Source organism: Pteropus vampyrus, unplaced genomic scaffold (assembly GCF_000151845.1).
Source record: "Pteropus vampyrus isolate Shadow unplaced genomic scaffold, Pvam_2.0 Scaffold144, whole genome shotgun sequence".
Lineage (NCBI taxonomy): Eukaryota > Metazoa > Chordata > Mammalia > Chiroptera > Pteropodidae > Pteropus > Pteropus vampyrus.
The window spans coordinates 906,215-918,225 of NW_011888925.1; the positions used below are offsets into that span (position 1 = coordinate 906,215).

Genomic DNA, 12,011 nt, shown 5'->3' on the forward strand with positions numbered 1-12,011 from the left:
ATATAAGATTAATATACAAAACTCAATTGTATGTCTATATACTTGCCTTGCAGGATCAGAAATTGAAATTTAAAAACAATGCAATTTATAATGTCCAAAACTATCAATATCTTAGGAACAAATTTGATAAAAGATGTGAAAGACCTGTAGGAAAAAAACTATAAAACATTGCTGAGAGAAATTACCGAAGACCTAAAAGGGACATATTTATGGATTGGAAATAATATTCTTATGATGTCAGTTTCCTCCAGATTGATACTATAGATTTAATGCAATGCAATCTTAACTAAAGTCCAACTAGGCTCTTTTTTTTTTTTTTTTTTTTGGTAAATTTATGAAAAATCTGGTTTCGAAATTTATATTTAACTGCAAAGGACCTATAATAGCCAAAACAATTTTGAAAAATAACAAATTTGGAGGGGCAACACTACATAACTTCAAAACTTAATACAAAACTTCAGTAGTTAGGGTGGTACGATGTTGATGTAAACAGACAAATGGGTTCATGGAACTATATGGAATCCGGAAATAGAACTAGGTATATATGGTCACTTGGCTTTTCACATAGGTACAAAGACAATTTAGTGTGGGAAGGATAATTTTTCAACAAATTGTCTTGAAACAATTGGATATATTAAAGAATCTCCAACACCACCATATATCAGATTTAATTCATGATGGATCATAGTCCCAAATGTAAAAGCTAAAGATATAGAACTCCTAGGGGAAAAAAAAGACCAAAGTCTTAGTGTCTTTATGTTTGGCACAGATTTCTTACACATGTCATAAAAAGTGTGAACTATAAAAGGAAAAGTCAATCAAAATTTAAAACTTTTTGCTCTTTAAAAGTCAGTTATTCAGCACTAAAATGATTCATCTTTCACACATACTACTGATTTTCCCTAGAGAGTCAACAAAGGTGGGGTTCTGGTCCCTGCTCCTCCTTTCCAGGGAAGGGACACAAAAGATGAATGGTATAAGGAACCCCTAAATACAATTCGAGGTCACTTCTAAAGAGGATTCCCGCACATGGGTTCAAGGAACCCAGGCATCGGGGTGGAAGGACCTAGCCACAAGCACCCCACATCCTGACGCTTTCACTCAGAATCGTCCACGCCTCCCACGTGCTTCCATAGAGCACTGTGCTCCTGGTTGAGGACAGGCAGAGGATGAGCCCAGCAGGCACGTCCGCTGCTGGGACCCTGACGGCTCAGAAGGCGTGGTCCTCCTGATGGACCAGTGAAATCGAAGATCTGTTTCTCAACTTAGCACTCGACTTGATTTGAAATCTCTTTTGATGCATGAGATTAGAATAGGAAGTTACTGGCGGGGGACGTAAGTTTTCCTCTGGGCGCTGAAAACCCCTGATCTCTTTCACAGTTGTCACCATGCTGCGAACCTTTCTCTCTCAACGGCCCTATGGAAACCAGCACAGCAGGCATCACTTCACGCGAAAGATGCACCCTAACCAAATTTCGTGGTTTGTTCTTTCGTATTTATTAATATGTTCCAGAAATATTTGCTGATCCTTTCTCTGTGCCAGGCTCTATGCTAAGTGAAGAGGAACTAAGCCAAACACTGCCCCTACAGTGAAGGAGTTAAATTCCAGGGGGCTCCCACCCATGAACGGATTAGACATTTGTAAAATGACAACCTTGGTTTTTGCTACAAAGATGGCGTGCATGGCGCCAGCAGTGCCTTGCTTTGAACAGGTCACTGGGGTCTGTGATGCGGATAGATGGCATCAGCCCTCAGTGAGGAAGGGAGGGCTGGAAGCCAGGCCTTGTGACCTGCCACATCCTATGTGAGCAGGACCAGTGAGGCTCACTAGGTACAAATAGCCCTGGGCAACCCAAGCTCCTGAGTCCAGCTCCTAATTGCTCATCATTTGCTAAGGCTGAAAATTCAAAGCAAAATAAAGCAAGAAGCTGTCCCTGTCTCTCCTGCTGGTCATTCTGGCCCTTTCCTGCTACGAAAGTGAGTATCGTTTCTAATCAGACTGGTGTCAGCCCAGGTAAGTAAACTTCTCTGAACTAGGTGACATATTCGGGGTTTGGGGGCAGGAGGGGGGGTGAACAAATCAAGATCCAAACCTTTTCCTCCACTTGGGAAACAGTCCCCCAAATGCCCAGGCCTCATTTGATCAACTCCCAATACTCTGGAACTTTGACGAAAAGTCATTGCAGGCAAATTTTAAGAGTTTTCCATCGGAAGCCTCACTCCCTGCATAGGATCTGTATTTCAGAAGCAGCGTGACATAATCAAATTTGGATGTGAATCATGGTTCTGCCACTTAGCAGCACTGTGACCCTGAATAAAATGCTTATCTCTCCGGGTCTCCTCTTACTGGGTTTTACAGCTACCACCAAGAGTAACTGTGACAGTGGAGTGAGATTAAGTGTGTCAAGACACCAGCTCTAAATATCAGTATCCAGTAGTTAGTTATCCAGTAGTAGACAGCAGACATTCTCTTTCCAGGAGCTTTTAGGTGCCAGCTGAGGCCACAGCTTTTTAATTCATAGATTCAGATTCAGGGAACATTATAGCTAGAAAGGTTTTAAGAGCATTCTCAGTTCAAGAAGAGCCATAAGAAAAACGAGTTTCCTTACATCGTTTCTATTTCTTTTTCTTCTGCTCCAGCCAATGCAAAAGTCTGTCCAGACCTTGCTACTGAAACATCAGCCTTCCTTCTCAGTAATAGATTCTTGTACAATTTCAATCTTTGGAAATTTAATGCACCTGTAGAAGCCATTCTGGCCATAATAGAAGTGAAGACATGCATAGATATGATCTTTTGAGGCAGACTCCAAATCAAAGCTGTTATGGTAATTTCTTCTTTTTGCAGAGGCTTCTGCTCAGAGTCAAGCCAGGAGGGAGGTCGGCGTGCTGTTCTGTGGGGGCACAGGATGGGGAGGCAGCGGCCAGGCTGCTTCCCTCAGATAGGGTGGCCTCTGGCCACAGGGTGGATGGGACAGCACACCTGCTGAGCCATACTAAGGCTACACAGAGTGTCTGGGGATGTTTTTTCTTCTTAAGTCGCCTTCCTGGGTACCAGGTTCCCCAAGTGTCCTGAGGAGAAGGACAACCAGCACTGCATTGCTGTTGAAGGGCCCAAGACGCTGCCTCACTGACTGGAAGCTTTCTGGAGGCCAAGGTCCCCTTGCCCAGGGACACGTCACTGGGGAATTCCATGGGGAGTGTAGAGAGACAGCGGGAGGGAGGGAACTAGCCCCTGCCCTCTGGCAGGGCGGAAGGCAGCTGGCTGGGATCTCTGGCAGCTTCTGCAGAGCCGAGGCCCTCGCCCTGCACCTCTGCCCCCACCTCCATGCCTCACCTCTCACAGCCACTGTACAGAGACCCCTCCTCTCCAGCCCCCTGCAGCCTCATGCGATGCTGAAACACTTAAATTATGTCTTTATGAAGAAATCAGATAGTTAAAAGTGTGTCAGCTCGTCTACCACGGGAACCAAGTCAGATTTTATGCACATTTTCATGGTAGCTGGATCCTCGGTGTGTAGAAGTTCATGTGCCATCAGGTTGAATTTCCACACCTGGAGGCTGTGAATCTCCTGAAAACAGGACATCCCGAGTCCCCTCCCACCCCTGTCCTGGTCTCTCAACCCCTGTACCTGTCATGTCTGGTGGGAGACTCAGCCCCAGTGGGAGCTGAATCGTCCTGGAAAGCACCCAGGGGTCCTCCTGGGTGAGGGGATAGCCCAGGAAGGAATGGGACCCGCAGTGCTTTGAGTGCAAAACAAAAATGACGGACGTGTCTCAACACGACGGTGTCTTTGGATGGCCTCCTGCCTCGTGTCTCGTCCCTCTCTGATCCATTTGGGGCCTGAACGCTTCGATTCATCCAACAGAATTAACTGAGCTCTTTCCTCGGGCCGGTCCCAGTACTGGGTCCTGAGGATACAGAGATGAACGGAACAGACCTGATCCTGATCTCTGGCTTAATGTGACATATGCTTCTCGAATCTCTTCTGAGCATCCCCCTTCTCTAGAACCTATAAAGCCACCTCTCCCCCTCCCCCCCCATTCATCAAACTCAGATACCTTCACCCAGACCACCATACACCATGGACCACACATGACCACACCGTCCACGTCCTCCAGCCCCTCAGGCGCGCCTCCAGTCCATGGCCCCCCACTTGCTCTGCCCATGCTTATCCCACTCACCCACCTGAAACTCCCTCACTCCTCATTGCTGCCACAGACACTCCTATTCCAGCGACCTTGAGAGTATTGGCACATAATAGTGAGTAGGCGTCTCAGAGTCGGCCAGCCAGCGTTCACATCCAGCCCATACAAGCTGTGGGACCTTGGCACATGATTTCATTTCTCCGGGCCTCAGTTTCCTCACCTCTAAAATAGAGAAGATTATAACAAAATCTACCCCAGAGCAACTGTGACGATATGATGCGTTACAGGCTGAATCGTGTCCCCAGAAAAAGATGGCATCCTAACCGCCCAGCACTTCAGAATGTGACCTTGACTGGAGTCTTTACAAAGGTAATCAAGTTACAATGAGGTCACGAGGGTGCAGGGCCCTAATCCATAGGCCTGGTGTCCTCACAAAGGCAGGAAATGTTGGACACGCACACACTGGAAGAAGCCACAGGAAGGAGAAAGCAGAGACTGGAGTGATGCCTCAGAAACCAAGGAGAAAAGACTCTGGAAATGGAGGCCGTTGGGTATGGAATTACGGGTTTCCGGATACTGAGAATGAGGGACGGAGGGTGTCGTGGGCACCAGGTGGGCATACCCCATGTACTCATGGACTCCTTACCCTTAAGGAAGTAGTTCGGTTGAATAAATGCCAAAGCAGGGCTTATAAAGTGTGGAGTTTGAGGTAAGGGTCCCCCTCGCTCTGATCTACAGGCAGTACTGCCAAGAAGTATAGTGAACGGGGACGAAGAGATAGTGTTTGCCCCCTCAGTGGAAGTTGCCAGAGACCTGGTCGTCAGCATGGCAGTCCCCCCTCCACCTCCCCCGCCCCCAGCCACGCTTCATTCTCCGCCCACAGCCCTTCCCCACCCTTCTCCTTTAGGACACCTGGGTGGTCCTCACCCACCACTCGCCCCCACCCCCGCCTTTTAAGTTTCACCTCCTTGATCCTGTCTCCGCCCTAATACAAACTTCCATTGTCCTCATGGAGAGAGACTTGGATGAGATCTCCTGTTTCTGGAGCAGGACAGACACTTGGTGACCCTCCTCCATCCTCAACTAGAGACACCTGTGTCTTCCTCGTCCCTCCCTTCCCGTCTGCTGCCCCATCTCTGGCCTCCGGAACCCACATGTTTGCTTTAAGGATAAGTAATCACATCTCTTCCCTCCCAGTTCTGAATCACGTGAGGAAATAGACATGGGAGTGGTTAAACCGCTGTCAGAATTGTCAGCTCCAGAAAGCTGACTTCTAGGCCAAAACGAATTTTCCAAAAGATGTCTCTACAGCTGACAATTAGACGCCAGGATTACCTCCCAGAGAAGGAAGGCACAGAGAGGTGAAAAGATTTAACTCGCAGGCAGGCGGGCTCCCGAGAGAGACGAGGCGGGGCACAGCGTCAAGTGCCTGATTTCCCGGTGGGTCCCGGAAGGGCGTCCACCTGCTGAGAAGGTGAGGCCCCTCCTCCCCTACCGACAGGTGAAGAGTGGGTGATAAAGCGGCCCGCTCTCAACAATGAAGGTACCATAACGGCCATCGCAATTACGTTTACAATTGCCAAGAGCTGTAAAGAGCCGGGATAACCATGATAGCTATATATATATGCACTGACAAAGAATGGTGTCCAGGATGCGTTACCGAGAAGAGGGGCGTGATCTTACTTGTTTCAGAGTGACCGCCAGTGGCCGACATTACAGTCAGTCGCAAGTCCTCCGCCAGCCCATCCTTAAGGGCACAGCGTCCCCTTGTGGCCAGAGCTCTGTAACTGCGTCCCGTGCCTCGACTGGAGGGGACGGCTGAGGCTGCCGCGGAGGACACCCGTCTGCCTGCTTAATTTCTTCTTACTCTCCGGGCAAGGACAGCGAGAGATGATACTGCTCTGAGAGAAGTCTCTTCAGCCTAGTCTATAAAGTCCCAGCCAAAGGACTGTCTCATTTATCCCGTCAGAAAAGAGCTGAGATTCGAACACTGCTATCCCCATGCTCATCAGTCACAGCACACACGTTACTGAGAAGCTGCCTGGCAAAAGGCCTGTCGCCAGGTGGGTTCCAGAAACAACCTCTGCCCAGGAGAACCCACAGTCTAGGATGAGAAGAAGGATAGCTAGATAAATAGATAAAAAGACACAGTGATACATTAATAGGACAAACAAGATTTTCGTTTGTTTGTTTGTTTACATCTTTGTTCTTTCTAACGGAATTATTTAAGTGATTTAAAATATTGGAATGCAGGAAAATGCTAAATCATTGAGGACAGAGAGAGAACAGGACTGAGAGGTAGGACAAATATCTTCATCTTACAAAGTGGGAAGGCAAGACAGACATATCGTTTCTGGTTGACAGAACTAGAAATAAAAAGTAACTATATTGCTTAAATTTACAAACGTAACCGAGAAACTAAAAAGAGAGAAACAACGCAATTGGGAAGAATAAAGCAGAAAAGGCAAAGAGGCAGTAAATAAGCTCGATCTGAAGTTAGGGAAGCAGGAAGTCAATAAGTAATGACTAATACTGTTAAATTATTGTTGAACAACAATTAAGTTGTAGTCGTACTCGTTTATTAGTGAGAGATATGGAACAAACACCCAGAAGATACAGCAAAAAATGTTTAAATGGTTGCCTCTGGCAGCAATGCCAGGTGGGGGTGGAGGGAACCGAAGACTGTTGTCTTTGAAAATATAGGAAGACGCCATGAGCCTAGGAATACAGGTGGCCTCTAGAAGCTGGAAAAGGCAAAGAAACGGATTCTTTTCTAGAGCTTCCAGAAGGAACACAACTCTGCGGCTTGTTTTGGTCTTCTGACCTCTAGAATTGTTAAGGTAATAGGTCTGTGTTATTTTAAGCCACTGAATTTATAGTAATTTGTCCCAGCAGCAATAAGGAACGAAGTGATTGATCCTGAGTGGGGTAGCAGAAGGAAGGCCTCGCGGAGGGATTCGTTTAAATTGGGCCTTAAACCAGAGAAACAAGGTAAGCCAGGAGTGAATGGAATTCCCAGTGGTGACATATGTTCAATTACTTGTCGGTAGGATGAGAAGGCGAGGAATTCTCTATCCACAGGGTCAATCTCAGTTTGCCTGGGTCAATCCCAGAGTATACCTGGGTGCAATTTTTTAGAGTGTTTCCTTTTACCCCTGAGTGTGCTGGTTTGGACAACAAATTATACAGTCACACACAACACACACACACACACACACACGCACACGCACGCACGCACGCACCCCAATGCCTTTATCTCTGCCGAGTCTCCCACCGGAAATGGTTCCTTCTTCTCTCTCAAGTCTAATCCTTGTTTCTTTCACACCATATTCAAGACCCATCTACTCCAAGTTGTCTGTGCTGAACCACGGTCTCAAGTTCCTTTCCCTTCTCTGAAATCCACTAATACTCAATTTATGCCACAAAAATCTCACCTTTGTGTTGCTTTAAAAAAACAAAAACAAAACTGCAGCTTTCCTCCATGGGATCGTGAATATTTGTCATTTGTGGCCACCCAACATCTCTTCAACACTCTCCCTATGCTTTGGCGCCATTTCTAAGTGATGAACCCTGCCCTCCCACAGTAGAAACTCCATCCGCGTGTCCATACTTCCTTGCAGCGAAGGTGGAGCATGTGACAAGGGTTCCACCAATCAGATGCCTCCATGTGAGGCCTGGATTCAGAAGTGGATAAGGAGAGGAGGTGGCAGAGGAGAGTGATCTTCCAGTGAGCACAGCAGCAAAGGTACCTGATGGGCAGAGGAAGCGGAGCTGGACAGACAGTCATCTTTATGTTTAAAGATGTCTGCAGGTACCTAGTGGACATAGTGAAGGCATAGTCTCTAGAGGCTAAAGTGAGCCCCATTGCATGGTGGGATTTTACTCCCGTCTGTATGGATTCAGAGCAACCCAGAGATCCTTAATATTCTCTGATAAACCCTTTCCCACCTTCATCTAGCCAGACGGGTTTTGTTGAATGCAACCTGAAGAAACTTTGACTATTCCATTGGTCTTGTCACCACAGCTGGTTGATAATTTCCCTGCAGTGAATTTGGATCCTTGAAATCTTTTCTGTTCCTCTACGCACCTTCCCAGCACAGACCGTACGTCTGTGTCGAGTTACACCGAGTGGAATTAGAAAAATGTATTCAGAAGAGACTGTGGCGCTATGGAGCCTGCAGTGTTCCAGGCTCCGTGCCAGGCACAGGGACAAACAGTGAACAAAACAGCCCGATGGGAGATGACCCCTGGACCCCAGCTGAATTTCAATAAGGCAGTAAAACTTTTGGCTGGTTGCCTGTGCACTTTTTCCACTGTTCCCAAAACGGGTGCCAAGCAGGGTGCCTCATTGTCCCTAGAAACACGACTAAGTAGGCTGTCATCTCAAGAATTTACCCAGCCTGCCTTGCAGAGTTGCCTGATTCCAGTAAGTGTTATGCAATTTACTTGCTTTCTGAAATGGCCTAACATTTTAGATGCTTATTTACTTGCCGTTTCCTTTCCGAATTGGGCAATGTGCATCTATGTGGATATTATGCACAGAGCACTTCTTAAAGGAACTGATGTTTGCAATCCTGTCCAGGACTTTAACACAGATATAGACTCCATTTAAAACTTGTGGTTCTGAAACTATTTTAGAAACAATTCTCGTATTTTTTGTGAATTATCGATAGGCGGAAAGTTATAATTCATTGATTCTTCCGTAGCAGAACTTATTTCCCGCCTCCACTTTGCAACACGCATCATAACCTTTGACCTAAAAATTCCACGACTTAGTCATTAGAGAAGTGGATTTTTCTGAGAGAATTAATAAAAAATGCATTTTTGTATTGCATTTGGGCTATTGGGCCTTCAGGATAGGAGGGGTGCCTCCTCCCTGCAGCTCCACTCCAGACTTTGGGCTCTGCCCCCTGGACTCCATCCTCCCCTGGGAGAAGGAGGCTGCCCAAGGTCCCCGGGCATGGACCTTTTATGTACAAAGATGTTTCCTGAAGCGTTATTTCTAACAGTCTGACATGGAAAACATTTAATGGCATGGACATGCTCACAAATAATGCTACCTGAGTGAAAAAGTAAGAAACACAGCATCCTGGGAGAAAGGATCTCGAGAAATGTACCCCCAAATTTTAACTCTGAATATCTCTGAGTGGCAGAATTACAGCCGTTTTTATTTTGTTCTTCACACTTTGCCATGACAAAAATATACCCCTTTACCTGAAAATGTATTCTTGCATCCAGTTTAGAATTCCCAGCATTGATTCATCTGGAGAGGGAGCTTTTCTTATGCAAATAAAACAGTACATTCCCTTATACAGATGTAGAGAGTTGAATGACAATTACTATCTATTGGTGTCTGCAGCACCCCCAAACCTCAGCCCAACTCTTGTCTAAGCTGAAGCCCCCTATGGCCCATCATTTATTCAACAAACATTTGGAGCAGATACAGTGCCAGACTCTGTGCCAGGCTCAGGGCACAAAGCGGTGAACACCACAGCCCCGATGGTGCCCTCCTGGGGCTGTTACCACCTCTCCAGCCACAGCCCCGAAGAGGCACTCTGCCAGGAAACTATTTCTGGGCGCCTCTATGTGAAATCTAGTGTTCATTTTCTTCCATGGCAACAAGTCATGTTCCCGACCAGCTCACAAATACCCAGCTTGCTTCGGTTCTGTTTCCCCCAAGACCTGTTGCCCAGACTGCTGGGGATTCGCTTTTTCAAGTTTCCAAATCGTTGACTCTTCATCCAAGAAACACTCATGAAAACCTTTAGAGAGCCAGGCACTGTTCTGGCCTCATGTTACAAATAACACTGTCAAGGCTCCTGCTCATAAAATGCTCATGGCTTAGTCTGTAGACAGAAGAGCCCACCAAGGACCACAATCAGCCCTGGGAACTTCCGGAGAAAACCTGTGGGTGGGAACTTAGCTGATGGACACCTTTTTGGAATAGTTGCCTCTTTGTCGAGAACCGCCATCAATGCTGCCGTATTACTTCAGAGGCTTGTTCTCATCATCACCAACCTACAGCGAGAGGTCTCCCACCCCTTCTCCACGGTTTCGCTTTCTGTGGTTTCAGTTACCTCTGGTCAACCACGGTCTAAATGAGTAATTCCAGAAATAAACAATTCGTAAGTTTTAAATCGCATGCCATTCTGAGGAGCGTGATGAAATCACGTGCCATCCCTCTCCATCCTGCCCAGGATGTGGATCACCCCTTTGTCCAGATATTTTGATATTTTGAGAAAGAGAGAGAGAGAGAAAGAGACGAGGTTCACATAACTTTTATTACAACATATTGTTATATAATTGTTCTATTTTATTATTCGTTATTTTGGTTGATCTTGCGCCTAATTTACAAATTAACTTTAGCATAGGTATGATAGGAAAAAACGTAGTATATATAGGGTTCAATACTATCCATGGTTTCAGGTATCCACTGGGGCTCTTGGGATGTACCACCCCCCCCACCCCCAGGAAAAGGAGGGACTACTGTGCTGCAAATTCCCCCAAGCCCGTCCACACAGAGGGACCTAATTAAGCATTCTAACACTGGGGCTTAAGAAACAAAAGCAGCTCATTCATTATTCATTTGGACACTTGGCTGAAAGAAAAGGAAACCTAAAAACGGCATAGATTTCCCAACATCCCGGTCCCTATTCTGGATCCCTCGAAGAAGACTGTCATCAGCTTCAGGTTGGATGAGTTTACAAAGGACAGTGGCTCCTCCGAGACAACTGGCTCTCAAGGGTGGCCCTGGCCAAGCCACAGCAGCACCCCAGAGGTGCAAATTCTTGCCCCCCCCCGCCCCCGCAAAACCCAGTGAATCAGAAATGCAGGGGGTGGGGCACAGAAATTCATATTTTACCTCCAGATGATTCTGGTGCTGGGTAAGATCTGAGACCGGCTGTCTTAGACCACAGCTCAGTGGTAGGGTCTTCCCGCTTCCCACCACTGGTAGAGGCCCGGTCGGGTGAGGGGTGAGGGGTGAGGGCCACCATCCCCCAGTGCGGGTCTAATGTCAACGGTGCAGCCCCAGAACACAACCCAGGACATCTCTCGTGAAGTTCTCCCGCTCATCTCTCAGAGCACAAGCGGTTGCTCATCTGTCCCTCTTTCAAGGTGGATACAGCAGAAGAGAAGGGGACCCACATGGCTCAGTGCCTGTTTCCTTCTAAGACCCCTCGAGACTATTACTGACTCAGCCAGTTTATCTTCTTGGGAAGGCCGGTTTAATAAATCATTACATTCTCTTAACTGGGTCTTGCTGACCTGTACAAAGGGATACTTTGATTTCTGCCAGATTTGGAGCCAAACATACTCACTATCTAAACAGTTGAAATTCCATCTCAGCGGAGGTAAAACGTCCACAATAAGTCGTCACTTAACATCCTCACTGCGACTTTACGTGAAACGATATAAAACAACACCAATTTCACCATGAGTTAATTGTCATAAACAAGAGTTAAATTCCCACAGTGTATTTCTGGTCACAAAAACATCACCAACGTTCTACATAAAGACCCAAAACACTTCTAATACTGAACATTGAAATAAGTGCGAGCTATACACACATTTAAAGAACATGAATAAAAACAAGTACGATAATTATTTTCCAATCGGCTGATTCCAGTTCGAAGTCTCAGGTGGCAGGGCGGGGGCGGAGCCTCTCCCGATAGCTCAGGGCCAAAGGCAGGGCACCCCTGGATAGGACACCCTTCCAGCACAGGGCTGCTCACACCCACACCCACACTCGCTCAGGCTGGGACAGTTGAGACACACCATTTAATCTCATACACGTACGTCTTTGGGACGTGGAGGGAACCGGAGACCTGGAAAGAACATGCCCACTCCACACTGACAGTGAGCTT

The 12,011-nt window shown here is 46.8% G+C and overlaps 1 long non-coding RNA gene across 3 annotated transcripts; it reads right to left on the minus strand.

Annotated features, from left to right (window-relative positions):
* Positions 1 to 3,385: 3,385 nt before the first annotated feature.
* Positions 3,386 to 11,753, minus strand: LOC111744947. Of its 3 annotated transcripts, XR_002782397.1 has the most exons (4): positions 11,009 to 11,753; positions 7,757 to 10,357; positions 4,187 to 4,368; positions 3,386 to 3,909 (listed from the first exon to the last, which is right to left on the minus strand). It is a non-coding gene; the product is annotated as an uncharacterized LOC111744947 (long non-coding RNA). The 3 variants fall into 3 exon arrangements; XR_002782398.1 differs by lacking the exon at positions 3,386 to 3,909 and having other exon boundaries at positions 4,053 to 4,368; positions 7,757 to 10,240; XR_002782396.1 differs by lacking the exon at positions 3,386 to 3,909 and having other exon boundaries at positions 4,053 to 4,368.
* Positions 11,754 to 12,011: the final 258 nt, after the last annotated feature.